Genomic DNA, 22401 nt, shown 5'->3' with positions numbered 1-22401 from the left:
CATCGCAATACGGCATTATTCTCGGAAAGAAAATCTAAACCGAGTACCATATCGTACGATAAATTTTTCACTACGTATAATCCATACGAAAAATCGCGATTGTCTATGCTGAATTTGACAAAGATCTTTTTCGCAATGGACTCGCCCTTTTCCGAGAAAGCTCTTACCAAGTTAAACTTGCGTATGGGTATTACTCTCATCTCGATTTTATTTTCGGTCAATTTATCGTAAAATGATTTGGTTACTGCCGATATTTGCGCACCTGTATCTACTAAACATTTTACCCTAACCGTATCTTAAACTTGACCGTAGCATAGAGTCTACGACTACGTATCACGTTCTCTTGATCCTCGCGCGTAACTTCATTCACGTCACGAAGAATATTTTTAGTTCGAATTATATTCAGTTGAAAATCAGAGTTTACGTCATTTTCAACCTCCGAATTTACACTTTCTTCACTATTGTGATAATCGTCTTCCTCGAGCGAATTGTATTCATCCGAGTCCACTGATTCAACGATTTCACTATTTTTGTCAATTACTGCGACTTTTCTGTTCGCGTTCGACAATGTTGATTTATCAAATTTTACCTCGTTCGTCCGCCTCGCGGTATCGCGAAACAACGAAGAAGTCTTTTCGTTCGGTATTTCCGTAATTCGAACCGAACTTTGCGCACGACCTCCGCTCGAACCAACGAATTTATTAGGATATTCAACAGCTCTACCGAATTTATCGTTCTGTCTGTTATCACCGTAACGAGGTTGACCGCTAAAACGCGATAAATTATCCCGATTTTTGTCACTATTTTCCATGATGTTTTTACGGTTTTTCTCCTCACGATTTCTCTTAAAATCGTTATCGATCTCATCGAGGAGTTTAATAAAGTCTTCGATATTAGATGCTGTCGGTCTAATTTCGCGTGTTACACTGGTACCAAAATGACGTCTAACACATCTAATAATCTCTTTTTCCGTCAAAGGTGGTTCTAAATTTTTAGTTTGCCTGGATAAATCCAGAGCATAATCAGCCATTGATAATTTCGTTTCCGCTCGATTGTATTTACCGATATAAATTTTTTCTCGCAATCGCGCCTGTTGTTCGTCGCCCCAATAGTGATCTTTAAACGCGAGAAATGCTTCCTCGATGTCAAACGAGTCTCGAACGTCGAACCAATTCGAAGCTGACCCCCTAAGACATTTAGCGAAGTAATGCATCTGATCGGATTCGTTTATACCCTCGTACCGAGCTATACATTGAAATTTTCTAAGAAATTTCATGAGGTTCTGTGTGTCGTTTCTACCCGAAAACGTCACGTCTTCGAACGGATCTTCAAGCCATCCACCTCTGGGCAGTTTAAGGTTACCAACGATGTTGTTATGGTTCGGATGATCATTATTCTCGATCACTAAATCACGATTCGCGTCACCGGTATCACACGAACGCAACCCTGACCTACGAACTTGATGGGCAAGTTCGTGAGCAGATATTTCCGCCATTTTTGTTCGCCTATCTATTTCATCGAGTCTCAACATCATATTGGCAAACATAGATTCGATATAGCCGTTCCTACTCGCCGACAAATTCGCACCTAAGCTTGAAATTGTGCTACTCGATGCTTGTTGCGATGTACCTGCAACAGCATGTAATTGTTTGGAAGCTATCGCGGTCACGCGCGCATCCGGACTACGGGTTACCGTAGGCTCGCTAACGCTTTTCGCAGATGGTTTCCCCTCCGCTTCTTTTGCCTGTGATCTCGTAGTCACTTTCTTAGTAGGTGATCTATCTACACACGACATGACGATATTAATTCAAAAACGTTTCGCAAGGTAAATTTCGAGCTCTCAGTCTCGAGCCAAATTAGGTCAACGCAGAGATAAACACTTATGACTAGCATAAGCACGAATGTTTACCTGTCTATGTTCTCTTCCTTTCCTCTAGGCTACGTAGGAGTTACTCATTATCGCAATTACGACAAGCGAGCAAAATTATTCTGATTTTGACGTCGTGCAAAATCAGAATGAGAAATAAAATTTTACTTCAAATTTGACTTCAATGTCAATCTCGACCTATATGTCGAATATTATCTGCTCAATTCTGAGACTTATTTTAGTGTATTAATAATGACAAATATTTTGCAACTTTTTGCTTGCTTGTTTATCTACTCATCACAGTGAGACTTACTGTAATTATATTAATGATGATGCAACTAAGCCTACAAATCATACACTTGCTCATACACGTGAGACTTCTATATTTTGCTCAACTACGTGAGACTTTTACAAATTTGCTCATCCACGTGAGACCTTTTATTGGAGGTAATATTTGCAATTATGCTTCTATCGCGCCTAATATTCGGCAATATTTTTAGATTTATTTGAACGTAAAATTATCTTAAACAACACTTTGATTATATTAGAGATCCCCCGACAGCTGTACCTTAACGAAAATCTGTCGCGGTTTTAACTTTACGTATATCGTTTACGAGTTTACGAAATTTCCGGATACATATAGCGAAACAGATTGATATGCGTTACAATCTTTATTGTCGTTCGCGCTCCAGAATAACCTTACACACTTGACTTCCGCCGTCACGCACACGACACAATTTACCGCGCACGTGATACAGCGGTCCTGTCACGGTTGCCAAAAAACGATTTACGCGTCTTTACTGTTGTGTTAAGATACGTAAGCTTTATTAAGGTCTATTTCCCATTAATGAGAAATATCGAACTCTCATCCGAAGTATACAAGCCCTTGAGTCGCTGTGTGTATTATATACGCGATAATTACTGTGACCGGTCGACTGTGACTCGAGTCTAGAATTTTATTATATTTGCCACGACGGCTTATTTCATAGTGTATCCGAGTACTCTGACTCACCTTTATCATGTATAGATTTCGTGTTCTTCACGGTCGCCAGAGATTTTTTCCTACAAATCCCAAGGATATACCGGAGCGCCAGTGCGCAGAGTCTGCCAAGATCTCCTTGAGTATAAACGACCGATGCCGCTCTCTCTCTCGATTCTCCGTTGTTCCCTATTTTAGTATGTCGTATTTACTTATGAACGGCGAATAAGGACTGAGTGAAAGGATCTTCAGGGATAATAACACGACACGCACGTCTCAATTTATTAATCAATTTATATATCAGATATTATTAATATATTTATTATGAGGAATTTTCCTCGCACAGGAATCCACCGGATTCACAATGTTTTCGTTACACTGTTTATATAACGCGGGGTAACCTTGATCCCAAGGGCGATGCTGTGCGACGTCTCGCGACAAACAACTTTTTTCTCTTTCCGCACGGGAAGTTCACGTGACACGCGTGTCGATCGTACGTCGCAATGACGAAATATAACGCTTAGCGTCGCGGTAAAGCGTGATGGCTCAATATACTTCGATACCACAGCACGAGGTAGTTTTAACACTCGCTTTATGGTTACGCAAATTATGCCGGACCGAAACTATATCCAACTCCGATAAAAGAGACTGGCGGTACGAATGCCCCGAGCCAATCAGGCTGACACGTTCAACAACTAGCTTATTTTAACGAGACGTATCCCGGGACAACGACTGTCGTATCTCTTGTACGATTTTACGATGCCGAATGACCGAGTGTACAGACATTACGCCGACTGACCGTACGAACAGACTTTACGCCGACTGACCTCGAACGATGCGGGATCCTCGCTTTTATATTGTGAAGCTCCTCCCATATTTTGTTATGGAGCATCTCTTCTGCGCATATAATCTCACCCTTCGGGGGTTACAAAAATTATCTGTGACAAATTTTACCCAAACAACCTTGACCGAGTATAACATGTGCTGACTACCTTGACCCACATATATTACCGAGTATAATATTTGTCTTGACAAACTCGACCCCGAATATATTACCGAGTATAATACATGCTTTTACAATCTTGACCTTTTACTTTAGATTCAAGAATACAATATGCTGGGTAAATTTTGCCTTACACTGTGGTTTATTAATGTCCTGTGGAAATGTTATAATATCCTTTATAGTATCGCGTACACGTACCTGCAGAAATAAAGCAACGCTCCAAATATATGCACGCGAGTCTATTCCCGTCGAATAACGTGTTTTATACTAAATAAACACATATCACGTCATCTATGTAGGGATATAAATCGTGCGAATCACCCGTTATATGGGCCGGTATGCGGCTTCGAAATATTCGCGTTCATACGGGAATCACGTGTCTTATTTATGTACGACTTCGAAAACAAGGATGATTCCCGAAAACGGACAACGTGTCGATCAAGCGAGAGGTAGTCGGTGACGAGCCGCGAAGACCGACACAGCGAAAATAGAGCGACCGAATAATTGTGACGCCAGGGAGACTTTATAAGTTTTGTACTCGCGATCTCTAGCCTATCTCAAATATATTCTACATCTAAACTATAAATTTATTTATTAAAACATCCTACAAATTTGGGGGCTCGTCCGGGATAGGCGCGGATCGCGTAGTGGACAAGAAAGACTCGAGTTGAAGAATGTTTTTTTGGCCATACATGAGCGGCGTGAATAAGACATCGTCGTGTAAGCATTAAGAAGAAACTGTGTGTGGTGAGCATAAGGCAACCGCACATGTATAAGAAGCGACGGGCAGTGTGTTGACGACGAGTGCATTTTTGTCGAAGATTTATACGACCATAACTATGGAGTCCTTTAATGTCATACAACTGAAGGAATTTTTAAGAGCCCGTGGATTGTCCACTTCTGGAGCAAAAGCCGAACTTTTGGCTCGTTTGATGGAGGCAGACCCGACGGGCGAATGGAGCGCACCGAGCACGGATGACGCCCGCCGCGTCGACGGCTGCATGGGCAGCCGTGTCGATGACAGCGTCGATGGCGACGGCTGTCGTGAAGGCGACATATATCGGCGAGAAATCGAAGTCTACAGACGCGAGAAAGAGATCGCTGAACGTGAACTCGAGCTTGCGCGTCGCGAAATCGCGTTGCTGCGACAGTATCGAGATGCAAGTCCTGCAGATCGTGGGCGTCAAGAGGAGGTGATCGTGAGGAGCGGTAGTAATTTGCCCGCATCGCCGCGCCCTCGATTGAATTTGACGGCAGTCGCGGATCTGTTGGCGGATTTCGATGGCAGCCCCGATGGTTTCGACGCGTGGGAAAAACAAATAAGGCTCTTAAAAACGACGTATCAGTTGGACGACGATCGTGCAAAAATCCTGGTAGGAATGAGATTGAAGAAGAGGGCCCTTGAGTAGTTTCACTCAAAGCCGGAGTTTATCGGCATTCGATGTGCTCATGTCTGAATTGAAGACGATGTTTGGCCATCGGCAAAACAAAATAACAACCCGGAGAAGATTCGAGGCGCGTATTTGGAAGAAGGACGAGGCGTTTCGAGAATATGTACACGACAAGATGATTATGGGTAACCGTATTCCAATTGCGGCTGATGAAATAATCGAACACGTTGTGGATGGTATACCTGATAATGTGCTACGAAACCAAGCCCATATTCAACGATTTACACAAATGGAATCGTTATTGGAAGCGTTCGAGATGATAACATTACAAGATCATCATACGACGGCTTCGAATCGACCGGCGCGGAGCGGTAAATCAGCTGTGAGTGAGCGAGATGGCACGACCAGTGGGAGCAGGGGAGACAACAACGGCGAGAAGAAGAAGATGATGCCAAGTGTCAGGCGTTGCTTCAATTGTGGTGCTCGCGATCACGTTGGTGCCGAGTGTCCGTCCAAGGGCTTGGGTACTAAGTGTTTCGGGTGCGGAAAATTCGGGCATGTGGCGTCGAGATGCCCCGAAAAAGATAATGCGGCTAAAGATTCCTGCGTCGTGGAGCATTCCTCGCGAAAAAAATATATGAAGGACGTTGCGATAGACGGCGTGAAAATTGAGGCGCTTATCGATACCGGCAGTGATATTTCGTTGATGCGTGCGGACGAATATATCAAAATGGGTTCGCCGCGATTTCAAACAAGTGGAATTCGTTTTTCGGGCATAGGATCCAGTGAAATAACAGCTTTAGGAGAATTCCAGGCGCAAATTACGGTCGATGAGAATTCATATCCAATTATTATACGGGTCGTTTCGGATACTGTGTCGCGACAAAAATTATTAATAGGTACCGACTTTTTAGATACTGTAGAGGTCAATGTTAAGCAAGGTGAAATAAAAATTAATCCGATCTCTAAACAAACAGTCGATGAAGACAGGTCAGCGAGTATATTTCAAATTGATGTAGAAAGGGCGTGCGAAGCGAACGCGATAGATATGTCTCACGTACATGATAAATATAGACGGGCCGTTGCGATGTTAATAAAGAATTATGTAACAAATAAAATTGCTAACACCGATGTTAATGTTAAGATGACGATCGTGTTGAGGGACGATGAACCGGTGTACCAAAAGGCGAGGCGGTTATCCGCAGCGGAAAGAAATATTGTTAACGCGCAGATAGACGAGTGGCGAGAGCAAGGCATTGTACGATCCTCTACATCCGATTTCGCAAGTCCCGTTGTTATTGTAAAAAAAAAAGGACGGTTCTCATAGACTCTGCGTAGATTATAGGCTTCTCAATAAAAAGATAATAAGAGATCGATACCCTCTTCCGTTGATTGAAGATCAACTGGATCAATTGCAAGACTCAAAGCTCTTTAGCACACTCGATCTAAAAAATGGCTTTTTTCACGTGCACATGGATGACGCGAGCGTAAAATACACATCGTTCATCGTTCCGGATGGTCAGTACGAATTTTTGCGAGTACCTTTTGGTCTGTGTAACTCGCCATCGGTCTTTCAAAGATTCATTAATGCGATATTTAGAGATTTAATTAGAGAAAAAATTGTATTGACTTATATGGATGACTTGATTGTATTATCAGAAAATGAGAATGACGGATTGGAAAATCTAAAAAATGTTTTGACGACGGCGAGTCGAGCCGGACTGATAATTAACTGGGAAAAATGTTCTTTTTTACAGAGAAAAGTTGAGTTTTTGGGGCATATTATTGAGAATGGCACTGTCCGGCCGGCGGAGCGAAAGATTAAAGCCGTTATGCGTTTTCCGGAGCCGCGGAGTGTCAAACAGGTACAGGCTTTTCTCGGCCTGAGCGGATATTTTCGCAAATTCGTGCCGGGATATAGCGCTATCGCTCGACCACTGTCGAACTTGTTGAGGGCAAACGTTAAATTCCATTTTGATGTGACTGAGAGGGATGCGTTCAAACAACTAAAAATTATATTATGCCAACAACCTGTTTTAAAGTTATATCGGGTCGGCGCGGAAACCGAGCTGCACACGGACGCGTCCAAATACGGTTACGGAGCGATTCTCCTTCAGAAGGATAGCGAAGACCAGCGTTTTCATCCGGTATACTACGCGAGTAGCAAAACAACGGCAGCGGAAGAAAAATACTCAAGTTATGAGTTAGAGGTACTCGCGATAGTCAGAGCGCTTAAGCGATTCCGCGTGTATTTATTGGGGATATCTTTTAAAGTTGTAACAGATTGCAGGGCGTTTGCATTGACCATGGCTAAAAAAGATTTGTGCGTAAGAATCGCTAGATGGGCGTTGCTGCTTGAAGAATTTGATTATCTCATAGAACATCGACCGGGAAAGAGCATGGTCCATGTAGACGCTCTCAGTCGAAATCCCCTACCGTCCTGTCTAGTTGTAGATGAGTGTGAAGAGGGATTGATGGCGCGATTGAGGGGAGCGCAGGGAAGGGACGACGAACTGCGAGTACTCATTGATGCGACCAAGCGAGATGAAGCGAATGGTTATCTGATGCGAGGCGGAATATTGTATAAAGAAATAGATGACGATGTTCGATTGGTCGTTCCGAGGCGAATGCAAATGCAAATAATTAGAAAAGCCCACGAGCAGGGACACTTCGGAGTCAATAAAACAGAAGCGTTAATAAAGAAAAATTATTGGATCTCTGGATTGCATCCGAAGATTGAGAGAGTTGTGCGGAATTGCGTAACATGTATAATGGCCGAGCGGAAACACGGAAAACCGGAATGTCTGTTGAATCCGATAGAAAAGGGAAGCGTACCGTTAGACACATTCCACGTCGATCACTTGGGTCCCTTACCGTCTACAAAGAAAAGCTACGTTCACATTTTCGTCGTTGTGGATGCCTTTTCAAAGTTTTCGTGGTTATATGCGGTGAGATCTACGAGCACAGCTGAGGTTGTGAGTCGTCTAAGAAAACAATCATCTGTTTTCGGCAACCCGAAGAGAATTATTTCCGACAGGGGTTCCGCATTTACATCGGGAGAATTCAAGGAATATTGCAACTCGGAAGGCATCGAGCACCAGCTGATTACTACAGGAATTCCAAGAGCCAACGGTCAAGTTGAGCGCCTAAATCGTACCTTGATACCGCTACTGACTAAGTTGTCAGCTCCCAGGCCTTATGAGTGGCACAAGTATCTCGACGCTGCCCAACTATGTCTAAATACAACACTACATAGAAGCATTGGCACGACGCCTTTTCGTGTCCTGTTGGGTGTATACCCTCATGTTCGTGACGACCCTCATATTAGGGAGATTCTCGATAATGAGCTTATCGTTTCGTTTGACAGTGACCGGGATGGATTGAGGCAGCAGGCCAAGGAGAGTATTGAGAAAGTCCAGCGCGAAAATAAGGCAAGTTACAATAAAAGAAGGAAGGAGCCTACCCAGTACCACGCGGGGGACATGGTGGCTATCAAGCGCACGCAGCAAGGACCAGGCCTTAAGTTTTCTCATAAATACCTCGGGCCGTATGAAGTGATACGAGTCTTGCGTAATCAGAGATATATTTTGCGCAAGATCGGAGAGCACGAGGGACCGCTACAGACGTCTTCAGCGGCTGACTTTATGAAACCGTGGCTCGAGGGTGACGACGACGAGGATGAGTTTTCCGAAGAACGAGAAGAAGAAAAACAATGAGCATCCGGGGGCGAATGCTCCTGCAGGACGGCCGAATGTAGGGATCTAAATCGTGCGAATCACCCGTTATATGGGCCGGTATGCGGCTTCGAAATATTCGCGTTCATACGGGAATCACGTGTCTTATTTATGTACGACTTCGAAAACAAGGATGATTCCCGAAAACGGACAACGTGTCGATCAAGCGAGAGGTAGTCGGTGACGAGCCGCGAAGACCGACACAGCGAAAGTAGAGCGACCGAATAATTGTGACGCCAGGGAGACTTTATAAGTTTTGTACTCGCGATCTCTAGCCTATCTCAAATATATTCTACATCTAAACTATAAATTTATTTATTAAAACATCCTACATCTAGTCCCAGTATCATAATTTCATTTAAATAATTTAACAGACAATAAAATAATACTCATTATAAATTCGCAGCATCACAATTGAACAAGGTAATATCTGTTATTACAAGATTAATATTAAAACTCTTATTAAATCAAATTATAAAATTTCAGGTATTATATAACAATTAAAAGATAATTCATTACACAAGGTAAGTATCAAAAAAATTATTATTATTTATATCGATTCAATCTAATCATGTTAATGAAATAAACATATGTGAGAATAAATAAGGTTAGGGTTAGGTTGTAACCGGACTTTATGTTGGCGAGACATACATTTATGTTTTGGTAGGTTTCTCTTACCTTGTTAACACGGTCGCCAGACTGTTTCAACAGTCAAGGATAACTGCTAATCCTTCCGACTCACAGTAGATTTTTTGTTCTTAGAACCCGCTTCTTCCGCAGACGCTCCCGGATGACGACACACCTTCCTCGATGACGTCGCTGATTGGTACGGCAAGATGGCTGCCGTCCGCAGTTTCCGAACCACGCAGTTAAGTATTCCCGATCCTAGTTTCCCTTTCCCTATTCCGCTTATTAATTCCCCTTTTCTTCGTTTCAGGGATCACCGCTGGACTTCCGAGCCCGAAACAGGATTCGCTGGTCAGCACGGATATCAACGACGACGCAGATGGGTACCAGGATGACTGAGGACTTCGTGGGATTTCACCAGGTATTTCTCCCGGTAAATATTTGATACAATTTTATCACAATAAAATATTATTTTATTATAAAACTGGTTATTTTACCCAACAGGGCTTCACAGATTATCATCACACGCGCTATCACGCATTTACAATGTGTGTCGGTACGCACTTGATAATCACGGTGTTTACAATTGCTACCGTCACGTACGGACCGATCGATGCGTATCCTTGTTACGACGCGACTCACAACTTTCGGTTCGCGATCCGATATATCTTGTGATATCGGTTGTAGCACGCGAACGACTTCTGTCTCTATCTCGAATTTATTTCGCACGAGTTCCGCACGTCGAGATTGCCGTTGAACAAAAAGCCTCGAGGTCTCTCGCGCTCGCCTTCTTATAGGCGCTCCCCATTCTGGGGCCATCCCTACCACTTCTCGTTCGGCAGCTCGACTGTAGCGCCGCCCCTCGCCGCTTGGTTACAAGAGTGAAGTGTGTTCTTTTTAAATAAATATATGTTAATTTCGTCCTACGCTCGTTCGGACATTAACAACAAAATAAAATATATAACCGGAAATCGCTACTTCCGGTCTTGCGCCCGTTATAACTAAAAAATGACTTCCGTCGTAAGAGCAAAGTGTTACATTAATAAATGATATCGCACGTTGCGACTCCTACGTCTTCCCGGACGTTACAAATCAAACTAGATTTCGCTTTACGCGTTTCTCTTGCCGTCTTAACCGACGCTATACAAAGAAAACTAATAATTGTCAAGAACAAAGTGTTATTAAATTAAATAAAATCAACAATCTCGAGACCTGCGTCATTCGATAAACTAAAAATAATCCCCGATTTCATGTCTCGGATCGATACGCGCTTATTAAGAGGCTTTAAACTTAAAAGTGTAGCGAAGTGCCGCTATTGCACGTATAATCGCTCTTCTACTAGTGCACTTTTTTTCACTTTCGCGTTTTTCCGCTGTTTTATATCTAAACTACTATATTTTTCTTAATCTAGGATAACATATTTACAGTTAGCGCTGCTCCGCGCTGCTTGTCGATGCCATTGGTGACTGGCATCCTGTCAGCTCCTCCAGGACCAATACGATGCGCTCGATTCCGTCAGGATCTGTTCGTCGCTCCTTCCTTGCTGTCGTCAGCTTTCTCGGGTCGCCTCCATCCTCGCTCGTCCTCGATGGAATCAAGCACCTAGGGGTTGGCGGACGCTCTGGTGTGAGGGTGACTGAAACCTCCGGTTTCAAGGTTAGGTTGTGATCGGACACTGACTCGACGAGAACTACAGAGTAGTTAAATATAGGTATCTCTTACCTTAGATAAACGGTCGCCAGTTCATTTATCCTCCAATGAACAAGGAATGCCTTTGTTTCAGATACTGCGCACTGGTCCTTTGTCTCCATCCAACATCTGTCAAGATGGCCGCCGTAACTACGCAGTTCCTTTGTGTCGACCACCGTTTCCAAGATGGCCGTCTCGACACGTTCGCACAAGTCTGGATGACGCAATTATCTCACCCAGCTAAGTATGCTAATTTTCACCTCCCTTTATCACCTTCCCGTTTTTAATCAGCCCCTTTTCTTTTGTTTCAGGTCTTCGCGGGATATCAGGATCACCAAGGACACCAAGAAAAATTATGGACTTCCAGGATCGCGGGATTTCGCCAGGGTAAGTAAATTTCACAGCACTGATATTTTTTATAACAATAATAAAAAATATAAATATATTTAAATATTTCAGGCTACACTCGGAATCTTTAGATTCTCGCTATTACAATTTTAGTTTACGCAATTTGGCTGCGTGACTGCGCACTTCGCGATATCTCAGATATTCCAAGATTGTTAATTTCGCGCACGCTGTAACACGTTCGAACCTTAATCGCGTCGCGATATTATTTCTCGCTTACAATGGACCACGCCCGTATTTATTCACGATAATTAATCGATCGGACGTTTTACACAAGTCCACGGACTTCCGTTCGCGATGCCTCTAACTTCGAAGCGTCTGGTTGGTTCTCACCGCCGCAAGACGAAAAGCCTATCTCGAAAGTCTAGAGTCCAAAGTCACGAGTCGAAAAGTCTCTCTCCGTCTCGAGATCCCCCGTATATACTTGTTCCCCCACTACCGGGTTTCTCCCAATGCGCGTGCCTTCGGCGGCTCGACGCATACGCCCTTTGCGCCGCTTACTTCGCTGGAGTTACAAGTAAACAGTCTTACAAAATAATATAAATACGCTGCTCTTAGGTTTTCTACCCTCGCTGCTTGTCAAATAAACAAAATATAACTTTTCGCAACTGAAAATAACTAACTAATAATGTTATTGGCGAAAGTGTAGGAAAGTGCCGATCCTACAAGAGTCGGGAGTGCAATTTCGCTGCACTTTTTTGCACTTCTCGCGTTTTCGCTCGCGCCTTCGCTATTGCCGCTAAGTATAACGCGTTTTGACCCTTTCTGGCCTGCCTGTCATAATCTAACAAGTCCCATAAAATAATAAGAAATAATAATCAACAAAATTAAACCTTCGCTTATTCGCGATCCGTTTACATGCAATTTATTCATGCTTTTTCTATACGCGCTCAGACGCCTTTCCGACTGTTCGCGCGTTTACGCAATATAATATAAATAATATATTTATCAAAAAAAATACAACTTTTGACTCGCTGCCCTTTAAGTACACTTTTATGCTGTACTTATATGTCTTAACTCTAATATTTACATTTTTTACAGGGGCTCCGCTCTGCTGACGTCGCCTCCTTCCTCCCGCCTGCAGCTCCCCAGGATCGCCACCTTGGAAGAACTTCCGCTGTCGTCCTCTCGGTGCTCGGTTCTGACAATCTTGAGCCTCTGGACCATCTTCGGTGTAGATGTCTCCGGGCCTGTCTCCACTGTCGACTCCTGGCTGCTCCTCCGCTCTGCCGTGCGTCCCGGCGAGGAATGTGGTTTTTCCTCCGACTTCAAGGTTAGGATATGAGAAACAATACTTTATTATTTGGTTAAGAATGGAATCGCTGCATGACAATGTAACGCTTAAAATATATATATATCTATATAAAAAAAAAACTAAATATCACATAGTATTCTCTACTCCAAGGACTAGATAATTATATCTTTCTTCCATCAAAATAAACACGTAGTCAAAATAAAATTAATATGAAATAGCAATAATTTGATCCGTCACAACAAACACAAAAAAAAACTATGCAAAATTATGTATCGCATGACTAGTAAAATTAAAGTCTTAGTACCCATGTACTAAACCTGTCAAAATCAAATTAATACTGTTTACGCTAAAGTATTTATCAAAAAAGAGAAAACTTATCCATCTAACTTAATTCTATATAATACGCTTATTTCGCGTACAGTCTTAAATGTCATTAAATTTGACACCAAACACAGCCCAGGCTACAATATCAATCGGATAATGCCCATCATGACGACGATGATTTCCTCGCTTTGCTTCCATCCTTCTTGTTAGCATGAGCCGTCCTCTCAAGTCTCACTCGAGGTTGGATGTCCCTTCCAGGAGTCAAAGGATGCTGAGTAGTTGACGGGATCTCCCCTGACACCGGTTGCAAGGTCTAACATCCCACTTATCGGAGTTGAAGAAATTTATAATACAAACGAAAGTAGCTTTAATCTTGAAATACATTATGCACGAACATTGGCGAAATCAGGAGTGAAAACAGTTGAAACAATAGTTCAATCGGTATCTTCTACGACACATAGTTACATTATAATGCCGATTATTTCGGCAAGTGGACGTCTTCTTTGACCACTGTACATCGTTTTGAAGGAATCTACAGGAACATTTGGTCCAAGAGTACAAGAAAATGATTTTTTGCGTCCAGTTAATATTTATATCCAAGCGTCAAAAAGTGGAAAACTCACATCTGGACATTTTAAAACTTGGTTAAGTGAAGTGTATCTACCGCATACTGGCCGTAAGAGCATGTTACTATTCGACTCATGGACGGGACACTGCCCGAGCCAACTACAGCAGTTGATTCCACAAAACAAAGAAGTACTATTTTTCACCATTCCAAAGAAAACGACGGGCATCATTCAGCCTTTAAATGTGTTTGGATTCCGGATTTGGAAAAATTTCGTGCGAACATTTTCGGATAATGTAATTCTTGAAGAAAGAAATGTCAATTTGCACTCCCGTAATGAAATAATAAAGTTGCAATCACTAACCCATAGCTTTCTGCGCCTCGATTCAAAAATATTTTCAAATATGCTTGGTTTAAAAGCGGATATGTAGAAACGCATCCTGGGGCAAATTTCAAAATCTTGTAGATTTTTGTTACTTTAAAAATGAAAAGCATATACCCAAATGTAGTATCTGTGGGATGGCTCCTTTTATGCGCTGTGCATAGTGTGGCGAATATATTTCTGTTTCAAATATTTTTATGTAGAATACCATTACTGTACCAATTACAATCCGTAATTTTTATATATCTGTCGTTTTGTACTAATATAACTCTTCCAATGTATAATTAAACAACAAAGCATGTACAAAAAGTGAATGCAAATGTTTTATAATGTACGAACTGTTTTTCCTTAAGATTATCTTATCAATATATATTAGTGGTCAGGAATCAAACACGTCCGCATCATTTAAATCGGAAAGTGATCGACAAGGTTATCGACGCATCAATGTGACTCTGCGTCATTTAATGTTAAAAGAATTGCAATATCTTATTTATCGTGCGGTTTGCAAAATTGTTTAATAAATTAACACTTCCTGTTATACATATTGATAAAGGTTCGGGATCGAGTCGGGAGATCAGTCACGGTAAATGGGAGACAGATATAGTTACAAAGCACTTTTACTGATTAATAGAATCGGTCGTTAGACAATTTGCACGTTCCAACAGTACAGTGAAAAGATAACGGAAGTCTTTATGTATATATATATATATAGGAAATATGTCATTTTATCGAGATCTCTATCGAGATATCGATAGATCGCGGTATTGCGCATGCCCGTTAAGGTGTCGGGTGACGCTGATCAAACTGGGTGTACGCATGGCCGCGGGAGTTCAAACTTCCTAACAGGCCCCCTCAATGCATACACGGTCAATTTCTCTTGAGCAATGCGCTGGTGATTCCGAGACCCTCGACGCAGTTCCAATGACCGTTGCCTGGCAGTGCCTTTGTCAGTATGTCGGCTACCATCTCGTCTGTAGGTACATGCTCCAAAATCACCGAACCCTCGGCGACAGACTGTCTGAGAAAATAGTACTTTATGTCGATGTGTTTCGTACGAGGATGATACATGTGATCACGCGCCAGGTACTGCGCGCCCTGATTATCAACATATGGTACGGCCTCCGTTATGCGGCTCAGTCCTAACTCGGTGAAAAGACTGTGTGGGTACAGTCCTTCCTTAACCGCCTACGCCATGCTGACGTATTCCGCTTTCGTCGAGGACAGCGTCACAGTGCGCTGTTTCTGAGACTTCCACGAGACAGCTGCGCCGCCAAGCAGGTATCCGGTAAACGAGCGCCGGTCAATCGTGCAACCGCCCCAGTCCGCATCTGAATAGCCTGTCAGCGACTGATCAGTCCTGAAAAATAGCAAGCCCAGATCTGTGGTCCCCGCCAAATACCTTAGCACCCGTTTTGCAGCCAGCCAGTGTTGTCTATTCGGGTTATCGTTGAACTGTGCCAACCTGGACACCGTATTCGCTGTGTCCGGTCTCGTGGCGACAGCCAAGTACATGAGAGCGCCAATGAGCTCCCTATATGGCCAGGAAACAGCTTCCGAACTCGCTGGAACCCCTGGTGTGCTCTTCGAGTGGAGTTCCGAGGGAGTCGAAATGGGATTGCATTTTTCCATCCCGTATCTCGCCAGCACATCCAGTTGTATCCCTTCTGGGTAAGAAGGATTGTGCCTTCTCCCTTAGTGATCTCGAGCCCAAGGCAACGTTTGGCTATGCCGAGGTCCTTGATCTAGAAATCCTTCATTAAATCTTGCTTAACTTCCCTCATCCATTTCTCGCTTCGGGAAGCGACTAATATGTCGTCTACATAAATCAGTAGCAGAAGAATGTCCTCTCCACGACGAGTTTGGTATAGGCACGGTTCTCCGTGTGTTCGTGAGAGTCCCATCCTATTGAGTTTGTCCTTCAGACGAATGTACCACTGTCGACCAGCTTGGCGCAGACCATACAAGGCCTTCTTCAATCGACAAGCATTTCCGCCTGATTTCAGAACCTTTATCATCGTCGCAGCTCGATTCTTCACCTCTGGCATGGAATTCTTCTCGAGGACTAATCGCTCGAGCGTATCCAACAGCATATCTGGAACGTCCATGATGATCTCCTCGTCAAGGTTTCCATTCAGGTAAGCTGTGACAACATCGAACTACCAGATGGTCAGATTGAGCTCAGATGCAAGGGCTACTAGCAATCTAATTGATTCAAGTCGGGCCACAGGTGCAAACGTGCGGTGGTAATCAACACCGAACCTTTGGCTAAACCCCTTGGCGACTAGCCTAGCCTTTCGCCTCTAAATGGATCCATCTGCGGCATACTTGTTAGTCAAAACCACCCGACAGCCCACACTTTTCTGGCCCTCAGGTTTCTCAGTGACCTTTCAAGTATTGTTCCTCACCAGACTCTCCACCTCGGACAGAATAGCATCCCTCCATTCCTCACGCTCTTCACTAGACATTGCCTCGCGTAGAGACACTTCAGCAATGCCGGCAAACATCTCCTGAGGAGGCTCCTCTGGTGACAGGGCGTCGTCGAGAAAAACGTCTTCGTCTAGCTCATCGTCGAGTATCTCTATAGGTACATCGGTATAGTCGTGCTCGCTACCTGTAAATGTCTGGTATAACTTACGAGGGCGCCCCCTTCCTCCGGTGCGGACTAATTTCGGCCGCCCACGTGCACGCCGGGCGACAAACGGCGGCACGGGTCGATGGTCTGGAGTGGGTGGAGACACTGACAAACCAGGTACTCCCTGTCGCTGCTGAAGTGCTTGTCCAGGCGAGCGATCCGAATTTGCGGCTTCCTCCCCCGGGCGTTCCTCCACCTTCAACAACTCTGTAATATTATGCTCATCAATCATACTGTTGCGTCCCTGAGTTTCATCCTTTAATCGTTTCCGGGAGATCGTCGTCAAGGAGGAGTTGTTTGACAACAACTGGCTTGCGGTTGTTTATCGGCGCCATGTGTGATTAGGTTTCGAGCTGTCGTGCCGTGAAGACGTGACTCCGACAGCTACTAACCTTTTCAGTTTATGCATATATTATTATACTCTTATTTGGTGTTGTGTTACATATTACTATTATTAAAGTTCTTTCGTTCTCTAAGACAATATTTTCATTTCGAGCGCGAGTGAGAGTGAGTGCGTGAGACGCGGCGCGCTTTGAGATAACGCAAGTCGGCCCGTGGACGCAACATTTTGGGGGCTCGTCCGGGATCGAATGAGCAACGAGCTATCAAAAGGATCATCTAGGAGGACGACGCTGGAAGCGATGATGCTGCGGACGGAAGAGCGCAGGATTATTGAGCTTCGTGAAACAGCTGTCTTTCTAATAATAGAGATTGAAAATGGAATCGCGTACACATATTTTAGTCCCGTTATTGAAATATAATTGTCGTTGAGATAAGGATAAATTCGCGTTAAAAAAAATTTTGAGTGAATACTCTTGCGTTTCTTTTGTTTATTTTCGTGCAGCAAATTGTTTATTTGAAGTGGACAACGCTCTCAATGAGGGAGGGACCATCATCTATCGTGAGAGACGTTAAGAAAGTTCATAAGAAGGCTGCCTCACACGGTTTTTGATCTATGGTTTTTCCGTGGGTCGTAGGGCGAATGCCGAGGCAGGGACTTGAGGAGTCCCTTCGAGAACGATGGGTCTACGGTGGATATCCCCCTCTTGTCCGAAGAACTTGAAGAATCCTGTATCAACGATATTCTGAGGACGGCGATCATGAACCAGAAAGGAGAGAGACTACGCAATTTCGAAGTGTTATGGTCGACAGGAGAAGGGAGGAGTCTGGCCAACTCTTTCTCAAGGAAGAGTCGATTAAAGATCTGCTCTCGCATTCAAAGAAAGAACCGTCCAAATACTCTGGAAAAGTGTGGATGTTCGATTAGGTCCAGTAAGGCGTATCGCCCGGTAACCCGTAGCAGCAGCTCGGGTAGAGCAAGAAGATTCGTCGGTGCCCTGCAGTCGACATTGGAGCACAAGAATTTTGAGTGGAGTCAGTGATGAAGCGGCCCCCATTGTTGATTGTCGGGACGACAATCTTGAAGAAGGGGGGCAGTGTTGCGTCCCTGGGTGTCACCCCTTTGAGCGTTTCCGGGATATCGTCGTCAAGGGGGGTTGATAAACAACCGACGCGTGGTTGTTTGACAACGGGATATCAGTCTGGATTGACAGCTGTCGAATTGTACGGTCGTGCGGTCTGTTATTGCATTTATTAACGTGCTCTTGTAATTCTGAGATTATTAAAGCTTCCGAGTTCTCTTATTAAATACGCCTTGTCCATTTCCCGGCGCGAGTGTGTGCGCGAGTGTTGCGTTGCGTTGCGCGTCTTCGAGATATCGCGAGGTCGTCGCGCGGACGTAACAACAACTCAGGGACGCAACAATACCTTCGGGCGCTGCTTCAAGGAACTTAACATCCCTTGCAATGACGGTCTTGCGTTCCTCAGGCATCCACACTCGATATCCCTTGGACTCTCGCGGGTAACCAATGAGCACTCCATCAAGACCACGCAGACCTAGGTGCGAACTTGTCCTTCGTTGGATTCTTGTCGAGAACGAACACTTTCGCTCCGAACGTCCTGAGGTGTCCCAACTTCGGCAACTCGCCAGTCCACTTCTCATAGGGAGAGAGGCCTCCCAAGTTACTGGACGGACAGCGATTCCGTATATGACAAGCGGTGGCAACGGCATCCGTCCAGAACATCGAGGACAATCCAGACTGTAGCATTAAACAGCGCGACATATCAAGGAGAGTTCGGTTCATGCGCTCGGCAACCCCATTCTGTTGAGGGGTGCGAGCCACGGTCAGCCACCGCTCAATTCCGTGATTCGGCAACAGGGAATTCATCTCGTCGTTGAGTCATTTCTACCGTTGTCCGATTGCAAAGTCTTAATGCGCTATCCAGTCTATCATTCAACGAAACTTTTGTAATGCTTGAACGCATCGCATACCCCGTTCTTCTGCTTGAGGAAATACACTTCACACCACCTCGAATTGTCGTCTATGAAGGTGACAAAAAACTTGGCGCCATTTGCCGATTGGACGCGAAGAGGACCTACAACATCAGTGTGCACGATACTTAACACCTCGGCACATGGTGAATCTCCGCTTGGAAAAGGGAGAGCAGTCATTTTTCCCCGCAGACAAATTTCACATCTTTTTAAGTCCTCAGCTCCCTTCGTGGAGGGCAACGGTTGATCGAGATTGCCAATGACCTTGACGAGGTCCCTGAAGTTAAGATGTCCCAGGCGTTCGTGCCACTTCTATAAATCGGAGCGAGGTGGTGTACTGGCGGTCCCCTCATAGTCAACCTCCTCCTGAAGGTAATGTAGATTACCTCGTCTGCGAGCCTCCAGCCTCACATTTCCATTCACATTCACATGGCCTCTGTCTGTAATCTTAGCCACGGAAACTAGGTTGGTTCTCAAGTTTGGAACAAAGAGTGTGTTCTGAAGCTTAACTACGCGACGACCTTGGTTGTCTGATACCGGTATCTTCACTGGTCCTTTTCCTTCCACCACGGTTGAAGATCGACTCGCCAGGTTGAGTCTACCCGTCGTCGAGAAGTCAATTTCCTCAAATAAGTCTCTCTCGCCACACAAATGCGCAGTGCATCCACTGTCCAGAATCCATGCGCGCTCACCCACAGGTTCGCTTGAGATTTGGTAACTATCATCGATAGTAGAGTAGTGAGCCAAATATGTGTCGTCGGCCGCATTAGCGGTCGGTTTAGCGGGAAGGCGGCTCGTGGGTTTTCGCTTCGATTTATCGAAGAATCCGCTCGAGATATCCGGGCACTCAGGAGACTTATGCCCTGGCTTTCCACACTTGTAGCACACGATCCCCGATGCGCCTTCAGTAAAGCCCTTGTATTCCTTCTTCCCTTTACGTTGCCTCGGCTGACGTCTTCCACCTTGGCTAGTCGCGAGGGCACCGGCCGCCTTAACCACTGCAGACTGTGCCCTTACGTCATTCTCCTCGAGAATCTTGACCTTGAGGGCCTCAGGTGTGGGGAGTTCGTCGCGTGACTCAATCGCGCGCCTAAAATTCTCATAGGTTGGTGGGAGACTATACAATAACATAATGGACAATAAGTCACCATTAATTTGCACGTCCATGACTGAGAGCTTGTCGACAGCGTTAAAGAACTTGTTCATATGGTCTCTTACGTCTCCACTGTCTACCAAGCGCTGTAGAATGAACTGCTTGAGTAGTGTCGCCTTTCTTGCCGGTCCTCTCGACGCGTAGATCGACTCGAGATTGAGCCAAACCTCTCTCGAAGACGTCAAGTGCTAACCTGCGGAAGCTCCGACGGATGGATAGCCAAAATCAAGTCCGATCGTGCCTTTCGATCATATTTCCGCCACAGTGTCTGCGCTGCAACAGTCGCGGCTGTGGTACTAGCATCTGCCGGTTGCGGGAGGGTACATTCACCACTCACATACTCCCACAGATAACCCTTTATTTACACTGCTTCTATCTGCATTCGTCACGTGTCATAATTGTCCTTCAGGAGTTCAATCTTAGCCGGATTTACCATATTCATTGTTCCTCACTGCAAAGGCTTAATTTATCATAAGCACGCAATAACGCGATTCTATCACAGTACGTAGTAATACAACCTCGAAGTTCGATCGTGAGATCAATCACACTTCGCACGTCTTGGGCCCATAACCTGATGAAGGTACTTTGGATCGAGTCGGGAGATCAGTCACGGTGAACGGGAGACAGATATAGTTACAAAGCACTTTTACTGATTAATAGAATCGGTCGTTAGACAATTTGCACGTTACAACAGTACAGTGAAAAAATAACGGAAGTCTTTATGTATATATATATATATATATATATATATATATATATATGTTTTCATTTATACGGCGGGTTCGACGTCGGCTGTGATTTTTGTGTGCAGCTCTGCATGTCCTAGTTTGACAAGCACGTCTCGAACGTTGTATGCTCTGTTGAATTCGCTGTCGGCTTTCATGTGTAGTTTTACGAGTGCTGCTCCTTGTCTCAAGGGATGTACGATGTTAATCCATCCCTGTTGTTCTTCTAGAAGGAGTTGACATAAGTGTCGTGTCCTCCTGGGCCAGGTGGTTTCGTTGGCGGGGGCCTTGGTATAGGCTAACCCGCAGATAATGGCTTGCCACGGTAATTCTTTGAATCTATCTTCCAGGAGGTAGACATCATTCGCGTGATGCCAGGTTGTCCTGCCCCAATCGCCTAGTACTACCTGGACTATCCAGGTAGTTTTGTCGATGCTTCTGATGAAGCCGCGTTTCCACGTTTCTTTTTCTTTGATTGCGACCTCCATTTCTGCTTTCAGATTTTCGGGTAAAATATATAACGATTTTGCTCTCCTGTCCATTCGAAACTTGAGCTCCTGTTCCATCTCTTGGAGGTTTGCTTCGCCGTTTTTTAGTTGTGCCCAGAAGAGGAGTGGTGAATCCGCTCTCAGTATTGTCACTTCTAGGCGACTGCGAGTCAGGAACTCCGTTTCGATGTACTGGATCTCCATTTCTGTAGTAGATATTATATTTAATATGTTGAAGTGGTAATGAAATTGTTGTCTTTATATGGAGAAATCCGGCGGTATGCCTTATGGTCTTAAATATATAATTGATAGTAAGAGTGGATTATATTATGTTGTAATTTTATAGGATGTATATATTTATTTATATGGATGGATTAACATTAGCATCGGCTTAAGCGCTGATTTTTGCGAGTCCCATTTGAATCAGTGTGTCCCTGACGTTGTATACAGAATTGGGAAAGATGTTGTTTCTTGATTGAATTTCTAATTTTACGAAGGCCGCTCCATCCCGTGGGGGGTTAATTATGTTTATCCATCCTTTATTGCCTTCGAGCATTGTCTGACATATTTTTCGAGTTAGTATTGGCCATGTTTTGGTTTCTTCGACGGGTTCTGTGTGTGCTAATCCACAGAGAAGCGCTTGCCAAGTCAGTTCTTTGAATCTGTCCTCGAGTATGAATACGTTGCACATGCGTCGCTGTACGAGTCGTCCCCAATCTCCTAGGATGACTTTAATTAGGGTGTCCTCGTTTGTTGTTTTAATGAATCCTCGTTTCCAACTGTCGCCTTCTTTAATTGCGACGTTTAGGTTTATTTGCATGTCTTTCGGCCATAAATGGAGGTATGAGGA

The 22401-nt window shown here is 44.3% G+C and overlaps 2 pseudogenes; one reads left to right on the top strand and one right to left on the bottom strand.

Annotated features, from left to right (window-relative positions):
- The first annotated feature begins 11427 nt into the window (after positions 1-11427).
- LOC145933849 (uncharacterized) lies at positions 11428-14456 on the top strand (annotated as a pseudogene).
- Positions 14457-15406: 950 nt separating this feature from the next.
- Positions 15407-15850, bottom strand: LOC145933848 (uncharacterized; annotated as a pseudogene).
- Between the last annotated feature and the right edge of the window lie 6551 nt (positions 15851-22401).

Source organism: Prenolepis imparis, unplaced genomic scaffold (genome assembly GCF_030444845.1).
Source record: "Prenolepis imparis isolate NDT839.2.m4 unplaced genomic scaffold, iyPreImpa1.0 SCAF_3, whole genome shotgun sequence".
Lineage (NCBI taxonomy): Eukaryota > Metazoa > Arthropoda > Insecta > Hymenoptera > Formicidae > Prenolepis > Prenolepis imparis.
Note: the sequence above shows the minus strand (reverse complement) of the source record. Positions and strands in the feature narration are given on the sequence as shown.